This window comes from Otolemur garnettii, unplaced genomic scaffold (assembly GCF_000181295.1).
Source record: "Otolemur garnettii isolate 467f Iridium unplaced genomic scaffold, OtoGar3 scaffold00025, whole genome shotgun sequence".
Taxonomy (NCBI): domain Eukaryota; kingdom Metazoa; phylum Chordata; class Mammalia; order Primates; family Galagidae; genus Otolemur; species Otolemur garnettii.
Genome location: NW_003852420.1, coordinates 14354788 through 14376359, shown reverse-complemented (window position 1 = coordinate 14376359; position 21572 = coordinate 14354788). Strand labels below are relative to the sequence as shown.

The window sequence follows — 21572 nt, the reverse complement described above, 5'->3', positions numbered from 1 at the left end:
AAAAAAAAAAAAAAAAAAAAAAAAGAGCAATGGACTTGGAGTCAGCAGATGAGGGGAAGTGATTTGACTTTTTTTTTTTTTTTAGAGATAGTCTTACTTTGTCGCCCTCGGTAGACTGCTGTGGTATCACAGCTCACAGCAACCTTCAGCTCTTGGGCTTAGGAGAGTCTCTTGTAGCTGGTACTACAGGCACCTGCTAAAACACCTGGCTATTTTTTTGTTGCAGTTTGGCTGGGGCTGGGTTCGAATCCGCCACCCTCAATATATGGGGCTGGTGCCCTACACACTGAGCCACAGGCACCACCCTATTTGACTTTTTTATGTCTCTACTTTCTTCTGGAAACCTGCATCACAGGGTTGCTATGAGGTTTAAACAAAACATGTGTAGGCTTAGAACAATGTTTGGCTCAATAGACGTTAGCTATTACTATTACTGCAATGCCATTATCATTGGCAAGTCCTAATTAATACTTTTGGTCATTGATTACCTAGATTAGTGCACAAAAAATACCTGGGGATCTTGGTGTACTACAGACTCTGGTTTATTAGCTCTTGGCCTAGAATCTGTATTTTTAACAAGCTCCCAAGTACCCAGGTACCTCTGTCTTGCAGAGCATACTTTGAGCAGCATGAATCTAACCCAGCAGGTGGCAGATGCTTACTATTACTGAGAAAATAAGCAACCCCTCTGCAACTCAGTGTCTTCACATGTAAACTGAGAATTATACACATTTCACACGATCTCAACTGACTGATTTAGTAAATGAGAATGCATAAGAGAGGGCACTCTAAACTGCAAACAAAGTTACCCAAGTGGTAGTGGCAGGGCTGTTAGTCTTATACTTCACAATGTTGAATTTACAACATTGTAATCCTCAAGTTGACAAGTATAATTACTGCAACATATAAAAATGAGACTTGAATTCCACTTGCTTGGATGAGATACTCCATTCAAGAATCCTCTAGGAATTCTGGCAGAACCCAACAGCTTTTCAAGGGATTCCCAAGTCAAAAGCTCGGAAACTTTAGAATCGTCATTCAGTAGCCAGGAAAGGACTACTTTGGCAGGGAGCGTGTGGCCATCTGAGGCACTGACAGTGAACTTCTCAAGTGATTCTACTCCCTCTCCCAGAGCTGGCCAGCCTCCTTTCAGCCTCCATCAGCCAAGATCCTGAGTAGTCAGAACAGCACAAGACAGATGGGCACTCCCCTGGCAAGGCCCACACCTGCTGTTCCACAAGCTGGCAAAGAGTCAGATTGTGAGAAAAGTAGTGGGGATTTTTTTGTTTGTTTGTTTATATGTTTTATTTTGTTGGTCTAAGGTAGATGCTTTAATCAGATGCACCTGAGTAGCTTCTTTCAGCATAATCTGGGATTTGCTCCTCACAGATTATAAAGTGTGAGGTTTATACCTCAAGCCTCCCCTCTAACAGGTTCAATGAGAACTATGGCTAATTCTTCTTCACAGGGTCCCTTACCAAAAAGTCCCCTCATTGTTTCAGAGGCAGATGGCACCTTCAATATCTACCTAATTGCTCAGGCCAAAAAACGCAGGAGTGATCCTTAATTCCTCTCACCATCCCCCGCCACCTTGCTGGTTCTACTTCCAGAACACACCCCCAATCCATCTTCTCTTACCATCTTCACTACCACCACCCTAGAAGGCCACTGCTGTTACTCACCTAACCTCCCAACCCCTAACTCACCATCCCCTGGCTGCCACTCCTATAAAATTCACTGGCCAGAGAGGCTGGAGTGATTTTTTATTTTTTTTTCTTATTATTTTATTTTATTTTATTTTTATTGAATGGTAACTGTATACATTGATGCACTTTGGGGGTACAGTGTGGTGTTTTCATAGAAAATCCAAGACACTTCCATCAAACTGGTTAACATAGCCTTCATGTAACTTTCTTAGTTATTATGTCAAAACATTCATATTCTACTCATAGAAAGATTCACTTGTACCCTTGGAGTGATTTTTTAAACAACAAAAAGTAGATCCTTTTTCATAGCCTTCAACAGTTCCCACTGCTTTTAGAACAAAGCTCCAACTCCCTGCTCTAGCGTACAAGGCCCTGTATGATATGAGACACGCCCCCCCCATCCACCCACCTCTCCACTCTCCCTCCAGCTCATCTGCCCAAGCCATTCTAAGCCTTCTTGCAGTTCCTAGAACTTACCAAACTTGTTCCCACCTCAGAGCCTTTACCCGTGCTCCTCCTTCTGACACATCTTCAAATGGCTGGTCCCTACCTGGGAGCAAATCTCAGCAAAAATGTCACTGCCTTAGAGAGGCCTTTCTGACCAGCCAGTTAAAGTAGTGGCATCCCTAATCCTCCGGATAAGTTATTCTCTGTGACAACACTGTTTTACTGTTTCCACATCACTTATTTGTTGATTTATTTTTCTGTTCGCTACCCCTAGAATGTAAACTGCATGAGGGTAAGGACCTTTCTACTATCAGATCTCCAGGCTGGAACCCGGGCTGATACATTCCAGATGCTCCACAGATGTTGAATAAATAAAACCAAGAGAGTGCAGTGGCAAGAGCATTGAACTTGGAATCAGAAGACCTAGATTCCAATGTGAAATGGGCCATTTAGTAGCAGCATGGCTTCTCCTACCTCAGGATCCTTTACTGTAAAACAGGGATCTTAATCTGCATCTTACCTTCCTCGCAGGGTTAATGATGAGTCCCAACAAGTAAAGACACATGGAAGCATTTTTGTAAACAATTGTGCTATATAGACAGTATTGTATTGTTTACAGGGACCTATAAACTAATGGGTATAAAGGCGTAAAGAGCTATCTGAGGCACCCAAAAGAAGTCTAGCCATACAACAGAAGAGCTTTGAATCAGAGGCCTTATGCAGCAGGGGCATATATAATGCAACATATAAAGTCATTTAAAGAAGTTAAATTGGGCTGGGTGCAGTGGCTCATGACTGTAATCCTAACACTCTGGGAGGCCAAGGTGGGTGGATCACCCAAGCTCATGAGTTCAAGACCAGCCTGAGCCAGAGCAAGACTCCATCACTAAAAATAGCTGGGTGTTGTGGTGGGTGCCTGTCGCCCCAGATACTTGGGAAGCTGAGGCAAGAGAATTGCTTGAGCCCAAGAATTTGAGGTTGCTGTGAGCTGTGACGCCACAGAATTCTACCGAGGGCAACAAAGTAAGATTCTGTCTCAAAAAAAAAAAGGCTCCGTGTCTGTAGCTCAGTGAGTAGGGTGATGGCCACATACACTGAAGCTGGCCGGTTCGAGTTGGCCCCAGGCCTGCTATACAACAATGACAACTGCAACCAAAAAATAGCCGGGTGTTGTTGCAGGCACCTGTAGTCCCAGCTACTTGGGAGGCTGAAGCAAGAGAATCTCTTAAGCCCAAGAGTTTAAGGTTGCTGTGAGCTGTGATGCCAAGGCACTCTACTGAGGGGGACACAGTGAGACTCTGTCTCAAAACAAAAAAAAAGTTAAATAATGTCAAATGTTAGTAATTTACAAATTAAGCTCAGGTTCCTTGAAGGATATAGACATAAGATTGATTTCTACATGCTCCATATGACTGGCATAGAGGGATTTAACAAACATTTACCTAACTGGATGTTGGGCTAACAAAACTGACATCTTACCATCATCTATCACCTTTCTTTGCAAGCCACTGTGGCACAAGATTACAGGTTCCTGGGGCAACCCTGTAGTAATAACCAACATTTATATAAAGCTATGATGCCTACTCTTTCATCTTTGCAATGACCTTTTGAGGCTGACAGACATACTTTAACGCATTAATTTACAAACCATATATAGAAAATATATATGGAAAATAAAATACAGTATAGGCACTATTTTAAGCCCAAATAATGACAGCTAACATTTACTAAATATGCCAGCAATTTACATGTATTAGGCACAAATAAATCCTCACCATTTTTCTTTTTTTGCAGTTTTTGGCTAGGGCTGGGTTTGAACCCACCACCTCTGGCATATGGGGCCAGAGCCCTACTCCTTTGAGACACAGGCGCCACCCCTTTCTTTCTTTTTCTTTTTTTTTAAGAGACGGGGTCTCCCTCTTGCTCAAGTTGGTTTTGAACTCCTGAGCTCAAGCAATCCACCTATCTCAGCCTCCCAGAGTGCTGGGATTACGGGTGTAAGCCACCATGAGGGCCTGATACTATTTTCGTTTTTTGAGTCAAAGTCTCACTTTGTTGCCTGGGCTAGACGCTACAACCTCAAACTCCTAGGCTCAAGACGGTCCTCTTATTACAGCCTCCCAAGTAGCTGGGACTATTGCCTGACTCTTTTTTTTTTTGCAGATTTTGGCTGGGGCTGGGTTTGAACCTGCCACCTCTGGCCTATGGGGCCGGCGCCTTACTCCTTTGAGCCACAGGCACCGCCCTTGCCCGACTCCTTTTTTCTATATTTTGTAGAAACAGCGTCTTGCTCTTACTTTCAAACTCTTGGCATCAAGTAGTCCTCCACCTTGGACTCCCAAAGTGCTAGGATCACAAGCAAGAGCCAGCTTAGGTACTATTATTATCCTCATTTTACAGATGAGGAAACTATAACACAAAGAAGTAAAGTGAATTACAGCAGAGCCAAGATTTTAACCTGGGCAGCTTGATAGTGTGCTTTGTACTACAATTGCACAGTCGCACTTCAGTATCATCTAACCTATTCCCCTCACTTTATTGATTGATTGAGTGAGCGACAGGGTTTCACCCTGTCACCCAGGTTAGCATGCAGTGGCTCAATTACAGCTTACTGTAACCTCAAACTTCTGGGCTGAAATGATCCTCCCATGTTGGCATGCCAAAGTGCTGGATTACAGGCACGAGCCACCCGCCCAACCCCCCTTTCACCTCATTTTAAAGAGGAGGGAATGAGAGACAAAGAAGCCCCCTTTTAAACATTCCAGCTCTTTTTCAGAACCACACTTCAGATCTTATCTATTTCAATGAAACTTTCTGTGAGCTCTATTTCCTCGCCATTGGAAGAAAAGCCTCACAGGGTGGGGAACCTTCAGCTTTGGTGGAACATGTGGCCTTCTAGATCCTTGAGTATTGCCTTTTGCCTAAATCCAAATTTTACAGAACAAATCTTTTTATTGTAACAGGTAAATCAAAGAAAGATGAAGTTTTTCTTGCCTCCTTGGGTACTTAAAAAAGAACAGGCTTGAAATCAGAGGGCTGCAGGTTCCCCACCTTGTGGGCCTTGTAACAGCTACTGTTGAAAAATCAAAGGCAAGTCATCCAGTTTTCTGAACCTCAGTTTCCTCACCTGCAAAATGGGGATGATACCACCAGCTACCTGGCAAAGTCTATGTAAAGATCAATGAAATAACATACCTGAAAAATGTTGATTTTCTTTTTTCATTTGGAAATAAGAGTCCTACTCTGTCGCCCAGACTAGAATGTTGTTATGTCAGCCTAGCTCACAACAACCTCAAACTCCTCCTTAAGTGATCCTCCTGCCTCAGCCTCCCACATAGCTGGGAATGCAGGTGTGCACCACAGCGCCCAGCTAATTTTTGTATTTTTAGTAGAGATGGAGGTCTCACTTTTGCTCAGGCTGGTCTTGAACTCCTGAGCTCAAGTGATCCTCCTACCTTGGCCTTCCAGAATGCTGGGATTATAGGCATCAGCCAGGCGCCAGCCTGAAAAATGCTTAATCATATACTGTAAAGAGTTTTACTGTTTTAAGCACTTCCCAAAGGACATAAAGATTTCCTTTTTCTCCTCGAAGGGTCAACAAGACCCAAGCAGAAAATATGACCATAACCCCACCCATCTACAAGGACTGCACCTCAGCAGTTCCCCCACCAGGGCTATTTGCAAAAGTTTACCACTACCACTCTTGCTTTGAGCAGAATGGAGAAGTAAAACCTGGAGTGGGAAGGATGTCACAGTAGACTCCCCATATAAGTTGGTGCTCTACCCTAACCTCATCTCTTCTTGGAAGTCTTGCCCTCCTACTCCAGATGTCTCATCATATAGCTTGTTGAGCATGTACTACATGCCAAGCTACTTAACATACCCAATCTCATTGGATTTCCACAGTAGCTCATTATCCCATTTTATAGATAAGAAAAAGAAGGCTCAAAGGGATTTATTTGCCCAAAGACCCACAGTTACTAAGTGGAGAAGCCAAGTTTCCTACTCACTCAGATATCAAGCTTGACTCTTGGCCCCCATGTTAGATAGGATTCCTTAAGAATTTTCCCTCTTCCTACTTAGGGCACTTTCACACATACACTTCATCATCGTAACTATTCTAAGCATCTACTGTCAGGACCCCATCGGACAAAAAGGTTAACTGAGGCCAAAGGGGGAAGGGACTTGCCCAAGGTCACACAACGAGCCAGGGACAGCGCCGATGTTTGAACCTCAGGCTCTGGCTTCAGTGCCCCTGTCAGCAGCGGGGACCCTCACCACAGCCCCGGACCCCCGAGGTGGACTCCGACCCCAGGCGGCCGTAGCTGGGGGTCAGGCTGAGACTCCGCCCGAGGAAGGAGGGGCGAGGCCGCCCGGACAGCCAGAGGATGCCCAGGAGGCAGGGCAGAGGATGCTCCGGTTCCGCAGGGCTGCAAAACCAGGCGGCAGCGCCAGCGGCTCGGACAGCCAGGAAAATCCCAGGCGACCAAAGGGATCGGCCGTGCGCGGCAGGTTCCCGGGCCCCTCCCGACTCACCTGCGGCCCGAGCCGAAAGCGGGCGGCGGCGGCGGCGGCGGCGGCGGCGGCGGCGGGGGCGGCAAACCCCGAGCTCAGCCATTCCCCGCTGCCCCGGATGGGGAGAGACGGCGGCCGCTCACTTCCTTAGCAACCTGGCTCGGCGACCCACTTCCTTAGCAACCGGTGTCAATTTCAACAACTTTATTGGGACAGAGGCGGCGGACAGGGCAAGCCGGCGGGGCCGGCGCGCTCGTTGGGGCAGCTTAGTGGGTGCCCTGCACGCCTCAGTCTTTTCACCCACCCGAGGAGTGAGCGCCGAGAACGTCGTGGCTTGACTCCAAGCGCTGGTATCTCGGTGCCTCCGTTTCCCATCTGTAAAACGGTCGCGCCCTGCGATTTCATCAGCTGCCGTGTGGCTTTTGCTAAAAGCGCTTGCACACCCGTCCTCTGACTTGTGTCTCAAACTGCTGCTAAGATAGCTCTCATTTAGGCCTTCGCCCCTCACATCCAACCAGTCACCCTGTCCCTCTCCTCGCCTTTCAGATATTTCTCCGGCCTGTCCAACTTTCTTCATCGTCACCTCACCAGACAAGGACAGGCCACCCTCATCTCTAGCCTGCCTGTAATATCTGGTCCTTCTGCTTCCATTCTTGTGTCCAGCTATGCCCTGCCAATTCATTTTCCACAAGGCAGCCAGAGTAAATGATTTTTAAGCCCCTGGTTAACATATTGCTATTATTTTTAAATGAGACAGAGTCTCATTTTGTCACCCTCAGTAGAGTGCTCTCATGTCATAGCTCACAGTAACCTCAAACTCCTGGGCTCAAGTCATTCTCTTGCCTCAGCCTTCCAAGTAGCTAGGACGACAGGCGCCTGCCACAACACCCGGCTGTTTTTTTAGAGACAGAGTCTCCCTCTTGCTCAGGCTGGTCTCAAACTGGTCAGCCCAAGCAATCCACAGCCTCCCAGAGTGCTAGGATTACAGGCATGAGCCATGGCGCCCAGCCTGGTTAACGCTCTTTAGAGAATTCCCACCACTCTTAGAATCAAATCCAAAGCCCTTATTACATTCTACAAAATCGTTAACTTTATTCCAGCCACCTTGGCCTAGGATGCCAGGTTCCATACTCCATAGGAACTCACACCTGCTGTTCCCCACTAAATAAAATTCCATGAGGGCAGAGTCTCCCCTTTGTTCATTGTTATATCTGCCATTCCTAAAACCAAGCTTAGTCCTTAGCAGGTGCTCAATAAGATGTATTGATCTTTGAACAAGTGAATACTAACTAGGGCTGCTCTTCCCCACCTTCTCCTCTATTTTTTACCTGGTATGGCAGCTATTATCACTTGTTCCAGACAATTTTCTTCTTGATCCTGGACATAGAGCTCAATTACATTTCCTTGCTTTCCTTGCAGTTCAGACCAAGTTCTGGCCAATTAAATATGTGTGCCATTCTCAGACCCAGCCCATAAAACTCCCCGACAACTGTACACTTTCAATACTTTACAGAGAAGGATATTGCCAGGTGTGGTGTTTCCTGCCTAGAATTCCAGCTACTCAGGAGGCTGAGGTGGGAAAATCCCTTGAGGCCAGGAGTTGGAGACCAGCCTGGGCCACAAAGCAAGACTCTCCATCTGTACAAAAAAAAATTTTTTTTAATTGCCCTTATGTGGTGGCTCCTGCCTGCACTTGGGAGGCTACTTGGAAGGCTGAGGCAGTTGGATACCTTGAGTCCAGGAGTTTGAGGCTGCAGTGAGCTATGATTGTGCTACTGCACTCCAGCCTAAAAAAATGTAAATAAATAAACTGAAGGATTTTAAAGAATTCTGAGGCCCCAGGAGATGGCTGAGCTACAAAATGGAAGGAACTTATGACTGGCCAGGATGACTGGCCAGGAAACCAACTCCCAGGATCATCCCTGTGGACAAGAAAATAAATTTGTATCCAGCCATTGAGATGTGGAAGGAGTAAGGTGGTCCAGCTAAGACATCTAACTCTGAATCATCTATTGAGTCCCGGTTTACTTCCCTTCTGCTGATAACCCATCCTACTCATCATTACTAATTAAAGACAATAAATAATATTTACCTTTTAAGGACTACAAATATTATTGTCTACTGAGCCAAGTAATATATGAGGTCTGACAATCAAGTTCACAAACTTGCCACTGTGCACTTATGTTGACAGCACCTTACCAGTATAAAAAACTTGGTAAGGTTTCATAACCTTGGTATATCAGTGTCTCACAGGTGTGTTCATGTCAAAGTGTGGCAATATCTCGCTGAGTGGCATTCATTATCGTCATCACATGTTTCTGTGCACCATGGGAGAATGTCAGAGCTTGAATTAGACTCAGAGGTGTCCAACCTTTGTTTTCCTCTGCCTCACATAGGAAGAATAAGAGTTGTCTGCCTGTAGCGTAGTGGTTATGGCGCCAGCCACAGACACTGAGGGTGGTGGGTTGGAGCCCAGCACCAGCCAGCTAAAACAGCAATGACAACGGCAACAACAAAAAAAGCTTGGCATTGTGGCACCTGCGTGCAGTCCCAGTGGGAGGCTCAGGCAAGACAATTGCTTAAGCCCAAGAGTTGGAGGTTGCTGTGAGCTATGATGTCCCAGCACTCTACCAAGGGCGACAAAGTGAGACTCTGTCTCAAAAAATAAAAATAAATCGGGGTGGCATCTGTGGCTCAAAGGAATAGGGTGCAGACCCCATATACTGCAGGTGGTGGGTTCAAACCCAGCCCCGGCCAAAAACAGCAAAAAATAAAAATAAAATAAAAAAATATAAAAGTAAATTAAAAAAAAAACAATGACAACTGCAACCAAAAAATAGCTGGGCGTTATGGAGGGTGCCTACAGTCCCAGTTACTTGGGAGGCTGAGGCAAGAGAATCACTTAAGCCCAAGAGTTTGAGGTTGCTGTGAGCTATGATGTCATCGCACTCTACTGAGGGCGACATTGTGAGACTATCTCAAAAAAAAAAAAAAAGAGTTATCTTAGGACACACAGTAAATACACAAACACTAAGGAAAGCTGGTTTAGCAGGGACAAAAAGATCTGTGCATACTTTTTGTGCTATCTGACACCACCAATAAGCAAAAACAGTCCTCACAAAATCACCACATGGGTCACAGGTTGAACACCCCTGAAGAGCAACAAACAAACATTAAATTTCTTGTTGAACTTGGCAAGAGTGGAAGTAAAATTGGGGACCTGTTAGTCCAAACTTATGGGGATAATACCATGAAGAAAATGGCCGTGTACAAATGGATGAAATATTTTCTTAGAGGCGAGAAGGCATCACTGATGAAAAGAGGTCAGGGCAGCCAGCAATGAGCAGAACTGAAGAAAGCATTGCAAAAAAATTGTCAAATTGTGCATCAAAATCATTGGCTGACTGTGAGAAGCATAGCAACCAAGTAAACATTGATAGAAAAACAGTCAGGAAAATCTTAACTAAAAATTTTGGCATGAGAAAGGTGTGTGCAAAAATGGTCCTAAACGAGGTCACCGATGAACAAAATCAAAAGGCAGTCAAAGTTTGCCGAGATCTTTCGGAGGGGAAAGAATGTATTGGAACACGTTATTGTGTTATCAGTGGTGATGAAACATGAGTGTACCAATACAACCCTGAAACAAAGTGTCAAAGTGCACAATGGAAGTCAGTCCAAATCAGGAGTCCAAAAGGGCTGGGCATAGTGTCTCACACCTATAATCTAGGCACTTTGGGAGGCTGAGGCAGGAGGATTGCCTGAGCTTAGGAGTCAGAGACCAGCCTAAACAAGAGTGAGACCCTGTCTGTACTAAACATAGAAAACTGAGCTGGCTATGCTGGCACACCTATAGTTCCAGCTACTTAAAAGGCTGAGTCAGGAGGATTGCTTGAGCCCTGGAATTTGAGGTTACTGTTACCTAGGCTGAGGTCATGACACTGTAGCCCTAATGACAGCAAGAACCTGACTCAAAAAAAACAAAAAAAAAAGAGAGACAAAATTATGTTGCTAAACTTTTTTAATATTAGAGGGATTGTTCATTATGAATTTGTAACAACTAGACAAACAGTTAACCAAATTTACTATTTGGAAGTGCTGAAAAGGCTACATGAAAAAGTTAGAGGAAAAACAACCTGAACTTGTTACCAGCAACTCATGGTTCTTACATCACAACAATGCACCAGCTCTCCTGGTACTGTCGGTGAGGAAGTTTTTAGCCAGTAAACAAGTAACTGTATTGAAACACCCTCCCTACTCATCTGATCTAGCCCCTAATGCCTTTTTTCTTTACCCAAAGAAAAAGGAAATACTGAAAGGAGGACATTTTGATGACATTCAGGACATCAAGGTTAATATGATGACTGCTGCTGTGATATTTAGCACTTTTTTTAGGATGAGTTTGCAAACTTAATTGTCAAACCTTTTATTTATGTTTATGTTTCATTTCTTCCATGCCTTCTCATTTTTTTTTTTTGAGGCTAATAATTTCCTCATTTTTTTCCGTTTTCATTCGTTTTCTTTGTGCCTATTGGTAATATTTCCTGTGTATCCAATAAATCAGGCAAATACTTAGCAGTGATTTTTTCCAGATGCTTAAATACAACAAAGACTCCATGAGTTGTGTTTTGTTTTTCCTCCTGAAGACATGAGCTCTAACCCAGACTGGTGTTCTCCCGGCCTACTGCACAACTATCATACTGTACTTTCCTATATCCTACTCCTGAGTTGGATTTCCTGTGCCCTGAACCCCATGTCTTCTGGATTATGAATTCCTTTGTCATTTCTATACAGCACACTTTTCAGTAGATTTCTGAGAAAGAGTGACTAGGAACAAATATATTTAGTCCTTGAGTATCTACATATGTCTTTATATTCGATTAATAGCTTAGCAGGGTATAGAAATCTAGGCTGAAAATTACTTTCTCTTATAATTTTCAAGGCAGTTCACTACTATTTCTAGTACCCAGATCTCAAACATCTAATCCCATTCTCAATCCTGTTGCTTTGTATATGACTAGTTTTTTAAAAAATTAACTTTGAAAACTTTTACGTTATTCTCTTTACCCATAGTGTTAATGATATTTGATGATAACACTCCTCAGTGAAGGTAGCTCCTCACTTGTATTAGCTGACTGGGCCCCTCCAATCTAGAGATTTATATCCTTCTAATCTATGTAATTTTCTTCTATTACTTCTTTAATAATTTTCTTCGCTCCCTTTATTTTTCTCTGTTATCACTTTCTGGAACTTCCCTTAATCAAAAGTTGTGTCGTGGCTCAGTGCCCTTGGCTCAGTGAGTAAGGTGGCCAGCCACATACACCAAGGCTGGTGGGTTGAAGCTCAGCCCAGGCCTGCTAAACAGCTATGACAATTCCAACCAAAAAATAGCTGGGCATTGTGGCAGGCACCTGTAGTCCCAGCCACTCAGAAGGCTGAGGCAAAAGAATCACTTAAGCCATTGAGTTTGAGGTTGCTGTGAGCTATGACGCCTCAGGACTCTACTTAGGGCAACTTAGGTAGACTCTGTCTCAAAAAGAAAAAAAAGTTGTGCCTTGTGGACTAAGATCCTAATTTTCTCACTGTTTTTCTCTTATTTTGCCTCTTTTGGTCTTGTTTTGCTTTGGAGACAGAGTCTAATCTTGTCACCCTGGGTAGAGTGCCCTGGAATCATAGCTCATAGCAACCTCAAACTCTCCAATTCAAGCGATGCTCTTGCCTTAGTCTCCCAAGCAGCTGGAACTAGAGGCGCCCACCACAGTGCCCATTTATTTATTTATTTGTTTGTTTGTTTTGGACAGAGCCTCAAGCTGTCACCCTGGGTAGAGTGCTGTGGCATCACAGCTCATAGCAACCTGCAACTCCTGGGCTCAAGGGAGTCTCCTGCCTCTGCCTCCCAAGTAGCTATGGCACCTGCCACAGTGCCTGGCTATTTTTTGGTTGTAGTTGTCATTGTTTGGCAGGCTTGGGCTGGATTCGAACCCACCAGCTCTGGTGTATGTGGCTGGTACCCTAGCCGCTAAGCTACAGGTGCCGAGCTGCAGTTATTTAAAAAAAAAAAAAAATGCTACAACTCGCAGCATTTTTGGCTTTTTTATTCTATTCTCTAGGAGATTTTCATCCCCATCTACAAATCAATATTCTCTGCAAACATTTAGGCGGCAACTTCCTCCCCCTATTAAGTCAGGTCCTACTTCCCCTTTTGTCTCTGTTTTCTTTTTTGAGACAGAGTCTCACTAAATCGCCCTGGGTAGAGTGCTATGGCATCACAGCTCACAGCAACCTCAAACTCTTGTGCTTAAGTGATTCTCTTGCCTCAGCCTGCCAAGTAGCTGGGACTACAGGTGCCCGCCACAACGCCCGGCTATTGTCTCTGTTTTCTAAAACCTTACTCTAATCTCAGGGCCACTAATGTCTCCTGTTCTAATATTCTAAGTTAATATGTTTTGTGTTCCTTATTGTCATGTAAGTGAGACTTCAGGGGGAAAAATAAATACGTGTCATCTATCCACCATTTTTAACTGGATGTCTTTATTGTATGTCACCCTCGGTAGAGTGCTCTGGCATCACAGCTCACAGCAACCTCAAACTCTTGGGCTTAAGTGATTCTCTTGCCTCAGCCTCCCAAGTAGTTGGGACTACAGGCACCTGCCACAACACTCTGCTATTTTTCTGTTGTAGTTGTTACTATTGTTTGGTGGGCCCAGGCTGGGATCAAACCCTCCAGCCTGGTTTAGGGGGTTGGTGCCCTAGCCACTGAGCTACAGGTGCTGAGCCATGTCTTTACTGTTTTATAATTTTCTTTTCCTTTTTTTTATAGCCAAAGGAACTCAAGAATACTGCTTTATAATTAAAAAAAACAGGTTAATAAAGAGTATGAACAGGTAGTTCAGAGATAAGGAATAGAAAATACTGCTTTTAAACATGAGCTGTTTCTCCTCATCAGTATTAAAACAAGCATATTTTTCTCTCTTACTAGAAATAGAGAAAAAAACTTTAATAAGGCATTGTTGATGAGGGTCTAGTTTTTTTTTTTTGTTGTTGTTGTTATTTGTTTTTGGTTTTTGTTTAGTTGTTTGGTTGGGGTTTTTTTGTTGTTGTTGTTCTGTTTTTTGTTTTTTGAGACAGAGTCTTACTCTGTTGCCCTGGGTAGAGTGCCATGGCATCATCAGAGCTCATAGAAGCCCATTTTAGGCTTGAGCTGTTCTCTTGCCTCAGCCTCCAAAGTAGCTAGGGCTACAGGTATCACCACTGCACCTGGCTGGTTTTCTACTTTTAGTGGAGACAGAGGTCTCACTCTTGTTCGGCTGGTCTCAAACTCTTGAGCTCAAGCAATCCCCCCACCTCAGCCTCCCAGAATGCTAGGATTACACCACACCCAGCTGAGGATCTGGTTTCGATTCTGTTCTTAGCAAGCTGTGTAGAGGAATGGAATGATTAGCGACAGGTGTACAGTGCAGCATGGACAACTTTCCTCTTCCTGTTTGACTATCTCTATTTTAGCACCACAAGTCCCGCATCCAGAGAAACCTTTTAGTCTGGGCAAACTACATCAGAGGTCACACTAGTATGGAAGGATAATTTTTTGATACATTACCAGTATACTTCATTCCTGGGATCACTTTTTCACTGTGTCCTCTTTTGCATCCAACCTGTACTATGAAGCATTTATTGCTTGGGAAAGAGCTTTTGTAGAAAAATAGAGAAAGGAGGTGGTCTGAGTGCAGTGGTGTTTACAACTAATTGATCACAACCAGTTAAAGAGTCCTCTGTTTCTTCACTCTCAACTACTTCACTTGACTAGTCTTAAAAAAAATAAAATAAAAGAGAAAGAAAAATAGAGAAAGCACTTCTGAGTCTCAGAATCTTGGGAAGGAACCTCGGGAAGTAGGAAGAAGTCTTGAAAAGTCAGAGCAGGATTTAAGTATTTTATTTATTTATTTATTTTTGCAGCTTTTGGCTAGGGCTGGGTTTGAACCTGCCACCTCCGACAGATGGGGCTGGTGTCCTCCTTTGAGCCACAGGCACTGCCTCAGGATTTAAGTATGTTAAACCAAACTTGCATGCCTGGGATAAAGCCCATGTGATCATGATGTATAATTTTTTAATGCGTTCTGTTTGCTAGGATCTTATTGAATATTTTTGCATCAATAGTCATTAATGATATCGGCCCGTAGGTCCTTTTCTGGTTTCAGGGTAATATTTGTTTTGTAGAACGTGTTGGGGAGGATTCCTTCCTCCTCTATGTTTTGGGATAGGTTCTGCAATATAAGTACTAGCTCCTCCTTTGAAGGTTTGGTAGATTCTGGTCCAGGACCATCTGGTCCAGGACTTTTTGTTTTAATTCAACATATAAATAGATGCAAAAACAAAGGCCATATAATCCTCTCAGTAGATACAAAAAAGCATTCTACAAAACTCAACATCCTATTCTGACAAGAACACTTAAGAAAAGACACATAGGCGGGGCATTTCTTAAACTGACCTACAACCAACCCATAGCCAATATCATGTTGAATGGAGTACAACTGGAAGCATTTCCACTTAGAACTGGAACCAGACAAGGATGTCCACTATCCCCACTGCTACTCAACATAGTGCTGGAAGAACCAGCCAATGCAATCAGGCAAGAGACAGATATTAAGGATATTCAAATGGGGACAGAGGAGGTCAAACTCTCGCTCTTTGTTGATGATATGATCTTATACTTGGACAACCTCAGGGTCTCAACCACAAGGCTCCTGGAAGTCATCCAGGAATACAGTAACATCTCAGGATACAAAATCAATGTCCACAAATCAGTAGCCTTCCTACATGCCAACAACAGTCAAGCTGAGAATCAAATCAAAGACACAATACCCTTCACAATGGCTTCAAAGAAAATGAAATATCTAACACATGATGTGAAAGTTTAGTAGAATTTGGTGAAGGACCTCTATAAAGAGAACTATGAAACCCTAAGAAAAGAAATAGCAGAAGTCACTGCTATTTGGAAAATAGCAGAATAGCAGTGGAAAAGCCTACCACGCTCATGACTGGGAAGAATCAACATTGTTAAAATGTCCATACTGCCCAAAGTGATCTACAGATTTAATGCAATCCCCATCAAAGCACCAATGTCATACTTTGAAAAACTTGGAAAAACAGTACTTAGTCTTATATGGAACCAGGTAAAAAGCCTCAAATAGCCAATGTAATTTTAAGAAATAAAAACAGGGTGCCTGTTGCTCAATGGTTAGAGTTGCCAGCCCCGTGCACCGGGGGTGACGGGTTTGAACCCGGCCAGGGCCTGCTAAAAAGTAACAAAATAAAATAAAAACAGGCTCATCACCTGTGGCTCAAGTGGCTAAGGTGCCAACCACATACACCTAAGGTGGCGGGTTCGAATCCAGCCCAGGCCTGCCAAATAACAATGATGGCTGCAACCAAAAAAAATAGCTGGGCATTGTGGCGGGCGCCTGTGGTCCCAGCTACTTGGGAGGCAGAGGCAAGAGACTCGCTTGAGCCCAGGAGTTGGAGGTTGCTGTGAGCTTTGATGCCACAGCACTCTACCCAGGGGGATAGCTTGAGGCTCTGTCTCCAAAAAAAAAAAATAAATAAAAACAAATTTGGAGGCATTACATTACCAGATGTGTGTACTATAGGCTATAGTGATCAAAACAGCATGGTACTGGGACAAAAATAGAGATAGAGATCTATAGAATAGAATAGAGAACTTCAAGATGAATCCAGCAACGGATTGCCGTCTGATTTTTGATAAACAAACAAAAGCATACACTGGGTTTGAACCTGACCTGGGCCCGCCAAACAACAATTACAACAACAACAAACAGCCAGGCACTGTGGCGGGTGCCTGTCGTTCCAGCTACTCGGGAGGCTGAGGCAAGAGAATTGCCTAAGTCCAAGAGTCGGAGGTTGCTGTGAGCAGTGACACTACAGCACTCAACTGAGGGCGACATAGTGAGACTCTGTCTCAAAATAAATAAATAAATAAATAAACAAAAAAACTAGCTAGGTGTGGTGGTACATATAATAGTTCCAGCTACGCAGGAGGCTGAGGCAGGAGGATCTCTCGAGCCCAAGAGTTTCAGGTTGTTGCGAGCTATGATGACACCACATCACTTTCTCCAGGGAGACAGAGTGAGACTCTGTCTCAAAAAAAAAAATAATAATAATAATAAAAATAAATAAATAAATTTAAGATATGAAATAATAAAAATCCTAGAAGAAGGTATGGGAAAAGCTCTCTCTTTTTTTTTTTTGTTGAGACAGAGTCTTAAGCGGTCACCTTGAGTAGAGTGCTGAGGCATTACAGCTCACAGCAACCTCCAACTCCTGGGCTTAAGCGATTCTCTTGCCTCAGCCTCCCAAGTAGCTGGGACTACAGGCACCTGCCACAATGCCCGGCTATTTTTTGGTTGCAGACATCATTGTTGTTTGGCAGGCCGAAGCTAGATTTGAACCCGCCAGCTCAGGTGTATGTGGCTGGTGCCTTAGCGGCTTGAACCACAAGCAAAGAGCTGGGGAAAAACTTTTGATACTATCAGCCTGGGAAAAGAATTTATGAAGAAGAACCCCTTGGCAATTGCAGCCAACACCAAAAATAAACAAAGGGGACAGACATGATCAAGTTAAAAAACTTTTGCACAGACAAAGTGTATGACAACTAAAGCAGACAGCCTTCAGAATGGGAGAAGATATTTGCATGCTGTGAGTGAGATAGGGCCTCCAAACTTCTCAGTTCTAGAGATTTGCTAAATTTAGTGGAGAGGAGGGATGGTGAGATGCCAAGAAGGCAAAAGAAGCCAGTGGGGCTGGGACAAAGGGTCCTGATCTGGGCGGATCATGTGGACCAGAGCAGAGAGCCCTCCTCCCCCCTGCTTTTCCCAGAGCAAATCCCAGCCTAGAAATGAGCTGGTATAATTCTAGCAAGCACCACTGTGTCAGTTCATCATAAACAATAGAAACCCACTCTGACTGATGGTACAGAAAAGGAATTTATTAGCACGGTAGTGAGAAGTTCACAAATCACCAGGAAGTTTCTAGAAGTGGTCAGGAATGAATGAGGCCAGGTCATGTGAAACCATGTGCTACTGGGCCAGTATGTTGGGAACACTGGATGCCCCAGGTTGCACTGTGGTCATGGGCCATGGTCACTGTCTCATCACCACTCTTACCTTCCCTCTCCATAAGGATTCTTGAAGGTCTCCACTTCTTTGTAACCCAAACTCTGATTGGCTGATGCTTGATCACGTGTCCATCTCCTACCTTGGAAGATGTAGAAGCTATAAAAACAAACAGCTGATGCTTTGGCTTCTGTGATAGGAGGAAGAGCCTGCCTTCCATTCACAAAGTAAGGATTCCCTAAACATAGGAAGGAGGTACGGTTGCTAGACAGGAAAAAAAATCCCATTATAACCAGACATCCCCTTTGCTAAGGAGCTCCATTACCCTCCCCTCATTGTGCTGCATGAGGACCCTCTTCCCCAGCAGCAGACATGTCCCCCAGTGACCACCCAGCCAAAATAACGCTCACTGTGTCATGAAACTTTGTTCAGTCCCCATCTGTCTTCATCTTGTAAAGAGACCCTGTTTCAGTGGCTGGGTACAACCCAGATTCCCTGTGACAGAGGAAGGTATTGGATACCTAGATGGGAGCGTGGGAAGGGACCTGTTGCACCTCTCATGGTGGGACTGAATGGAGCCCAAACCAAGAGAGAGGTAAAATAGCCCAGAAATTCACTGATGGTTTTATTATGATCTTCAGAAAAAATTATTTCTAATGAACTTCCTACAGAGCTGGGAAGTGGTAGATGTCCTAGTTCCCCAAGCAAACATAAAATCAGTGAGTTTTCTTCCTTCTCTGACATTCTACAGCAGGACTGTCCAACAGATCTTTCCACCATGGAAATGTTCTCTATCTGTGCTGTCCAATAGGGTAGCCACCAGCCATGTGTGGCTATTGAACACTTGAAATGAATGTAACTGAAAAACTGATTTATTTGTTTAAATGGCCATATAAGGCTGGTGGCTCCCTAGTGGACAAGACATCTTTGGGCTATGAAAAATGACAAGCATAGATTCTGAGGTCTAGACAGTCTTAGGTTTGAATCCTAGCTCTGTCCCTTACCAGCTAACTGAGTGATCCAGAGCAAGTCACGTTACCTCTCTGGAACTCAGTTTCCTCATCTGAAAAATGGAGCTAGAAATGCTACTGCTGAGGTTTGTTGTGAGGATTAAATAAGACATGGTGCCAGGTGGGGTGGCTCATGCTTGAAATCCTGGCACTCTGGGAGGCCAAGACGGGTGGATTGCTTGAGCTCAGGAGTTCAAGACCAGCCTGAGCAAAAGCAAGACCCTGTCTCTAAAAACAGCCCGGCATTGTGGCTGGTGCCTGTCAGCTCAGCTATTCAGGAGGCTGAGGCAAGAGAATCACTTGGGCTCAAGAGTTTGAGGTTGCTATGAGCTATGATGCCATGACACTCTACCAGGGCAACAAAGCGAGACTATCTTAAATAAATAAATAAATAAACTATGGTATAGGACAATGCCTGGCACTTAGTAGGTCCTCCATAAGTGGAGGATGATTTCCTTCTTTTTTGGGGTGGGGTCCTGGCGTCCCCCACTGAAAGAATAATTGTAACTGTCAGGAGTTGTGCTGGTAAGAGAGTTTAGTCTTTTTGGAGATTTACTATCATTTGGGGAGGAGGGTTGAGAAGGGGTTGTGTGAAAAGATGGCAGAGGGAATTATTTAACACAATGCACGGAGGTGGCATCCTAGGGTCCCTTTCAGGAAGAAGCAAGATGCTGGGCTTGGACCCAGGCCAAGTACCTAAGATGTGCCTGGTGGTTGTCACTTGGCTGAGTGCCCAGGTTCAGTACAGATGGGACTCTGGGACCTGGGGAGGCTCTAAGGGCTGGGAATCAAGCTAATGGCTTCTAAATACACATCTTTGATGTTTTCTGAAGAAAGCCAGACAGGAGTTGGCTATTGCTTCCTCCTCAGGTACTTAACTAGCTATGTGACCTTGGGCAAGTTAGTTTACCTTTCTGGACCTCATTTCTCTACTTGTCTCTTACATGGTTGCTGTCAGAATTTATCCAGGGAATAAGCATGAAATGATTTCCCAGCTGTAAGGCACTTAAAGAGATAGAGAAAACAATGATATTAAAATCTCAGAGCCAGATCATGAAAGGCCCCCGGATAGAACCAGGACTACAATGTAGGTTCCATGATTGGGTCAATCCTCTGTGCTTAGCACAGTAGCTGGGACATAGCAGCACATAACACGCTGATTTTAAAATGTGTATGTGGCTCACATCTGTAATCCTAACACTCTGGGAGGCTGAGGTGGGAGGATCACTTGAGGTCAGGCGTTTGAGATAAGCCTAAGCCAGAGCAAGATCCTGTCTCTACAAAAAATTGAAAAATTAGCTGGGCATGGTGGCACATGCCTGTAGTTCCAGCTACTCAGGACGAGGAATTGGGAGGGTCACTTGAGCCCAGGGGTTTGAGGTTGCTGTGAGCTTTGATCATGCCACGGCATTTTAGCCTGGGCAACAAAGTGAGACTCTGTCTCACAAATTAAATAAATAAATAAATAAAACATATATTTTACACCAACCTAGGTAGGGTAGCAAAATAAATAAAAAATAAAAAGTAAAAACATATATTATCATCATTCACTTCTCAAATTAGCAGATTATTATTATTTTTTTTTTTTAGACAGAGCCTCAAGCTATCCCCCTGGGTAGAGTGCCATGGCATCACAGCTCACAGCAACCTCCAACTTCTGGGCTCAAGCAAGTCTCCTGCCTCAGCCTCCCATGTAGCTGGGACTACAGGTGCCCGCCACAACATCTGGCCATTTTTTGGTTGCAGCCATCATTGTTGTTTGGTGGGCCCGGGCTGGGGATTCGAACCCGCCACCTTAGGTGTATGTGGCTGGCGCCTTAGCCGCTTGAGCCACAGGCGCCGAGCCAGCAGATTATTTTTTTAAAAAAATAATAATGTTGGCAAGGAGAAAGAGAGGAGTACTTTCATCCCACAGCTAATGGTAGTTAAGAAATTGGCACGCATCATAAGGAAAATTAACATGATGACTAAAAACTATTTGAGTCAGCACATTCCTGATCCAGGAATCAATTTTCAGCAGATAATGAGATGTGCTGTAAAAGATCTAGGTATAAGCATGTTCATCCCGGCTTCCTTTGCAACAGGGAAGTATTATAACCCATATTAGAGGAATGGGTAAATAAACTAAGAGACGGCAGGCAGGAGAGAATATTACGCCGCCATGAGTACCGTGTTTTTGAAGAGTAGCCAGGACATAGAGTAGTCAAATTCATGGAAATGAAAGTAGGTGCTTGGGAGAGGAAGGAGTGGGAAGTCGTTCAATGGGTCCAGAGTTTCAGTTTGGCAAAATAAAGAGTTCTGGAGATTGGTTATATACAATGGTAAGTTTTATGCTTGTGTGTTTTAGCACAATTTTTATTTATTTATTCATTTGTTCGTTTGTTTATTTATGTATTTATTTATTTATTTTTGAGACAGAGTCTCACCCCATCGCCCAGGGTAGGGTGCCATGGTATCAGCCTAGCTCACAATAACCTCAAACTCCTGGGCTCACGTGATCCTCCTGCTTTAGCTTCCTGAGTAGCTGGGACTACAGGCACTGGCTTGATGGGCATACCTCAAGTGATCCTCCCACCTCAGCCTCCCAGAGTGCTAGGATTACAGATGTGAGCACACATGTTTTTTCATCAGTGTGTTATGTGCTGCTATGTACCAGCTACTGTGTTAAGCACAGAGTATACAACTAAGTAATACCTACCTACGTTGTAGTCCTGGTTCTATCAGGGGGCCTTTCATGATCTCCTGGCTACCTGGCTACTTTTTCTGTTTTT

At 44.1% G+C, this 21572-nt stretch overlaps 1 protein-coding gene across 1 annotated transcript in view; it reads right to left on the bottom strand.

Moving 5' to 3' along the window:
• Window positions 1–6798, bottom strand: part of KIF3B (kinesin family member 3B) — a 51038-nt gene extending 44240 nt beyond the window's left edge. Inside the window, exon 1 of the mRNA XM_003788086.3 lies at window positions 6690–6798. The gene's annotated coding sequence lies outside the window, so the exon portion shown is untranslated. The remainder of the gene's footprint in view (window positions 1–6689) is intronic.
• Between the last annotated feature and the right edge of the window lie 14774 nt (window positions 6799–21572).